Source organism: Budorcas taxicolor, chromosome 13 (assembly GCF_023091745.1).
Source record: "Budorcas taxicolor isolate Tak-1 chromosome 13, Takin1.1, whole genome shotgun sequence".
Lineage (NCBI taxonomy): Eukaryota > Metazoa > Chordata > Mammalia > Artiodactyla > Bovidae > Budorcas > Budorcas taxicolor.
Genome location: NC_068922.1, coordinates 77925108 through 77926013, shown reverse-complemented (window position 1 = coordinate 77926013; position 906 = coordinate 77925108). Strand labels below are relative to the sequence as shown.

Here is a 906-nt window from a genome sequence, read left to right as displayed (position 1 = left end):
AGGAGGTGTAAGGTGCCGGTGGCGGGGCCTTTCTCCGTCTGGCAGTCCCTTCCCTTCCGATTGAACTGTCCGGGCGCTTTATCCTGCCGGTTCGCCCACACACCCCTCCCTCCCAGAGACGGCGACGTGGGAGGGAGCTTTGGGCGAGGCGAGGCCCAGGGGCTCCAGGTCAGCTCCCGGGGATGCGGTCCCGGACGATACTTAAGATGCTGCGGCGTCAGGTCCTCCCGGAAATGGACCGGCTCTGCCCCCCGCCCCACCCCGCGCCCTGCGCCCGGGGCCGCGGCCCTGCGGCGCCCTCTGCTGGCTGTCATGTGGGGCTGGACGCGCGTGCCGTGGATGGGGATGAGAACTGTTCCAACTGCCTTGAAGAGCAGTTTGGGAACACTTCCTACAGCCAGGACGAGGTGGCCGAGTGGTTAAGGCGATGGACTGCTAATCCATTGTGCTCTGCACGCGTGGGTTCGAATCCCATCCTCGTCGGCTTGTGGCTTCCATGCCCTGCCTTTAGCTGGGGCTTCCCAAGTGGTGCTTGTGGTTTTTAAGAGGGGGGGAAAAAAAAACAAACCTCATCTGCCAATGCAGGAGACACGGATTCCATCAGGAAGATCCTCTGGCAACCCACACGAGTATTCTTGCCTGAAGAATCCATTTCCCTCAGCAAAGGCAATTATTTTTACCAGCGTCTTGTATGACCTTCCAGAGATAGTCTGTATAGAGACAAGGAGATATATATATTTGTGGATGTTAATATGTACACCTCTTTTTATATAACACCAAGGGGAGCCTGTACTTTAGCCTACTTGCTTTTACCTCTCAAGTAACTAACTATACTGCGTGTCTTGAAAGTTGTTCCATATCTTTACCCGTAGCTCCGGTAACCCCTTATAGGGCTGTAGACTCTTT

At 55.7% G+C, this 906-nt stretch overlaps 1 non-coding gene across 1 annotated transcript; it reads left to right on the top strand.

Annotated features, from left to right (window-relative positions):
• Window positions 1-401: 401 nt before the first annotated feature.
• TRNAS-GCU (transfer RNA serine (anticodon GCU)) lies at window positions 402-483 on the top strand. Its single transcript has one exon. It is a non-coding gene; the product is annotated as a tRNA-Ser (tRNA).
• Window positions 484-906: the final 423 nt, after the last annotated feature.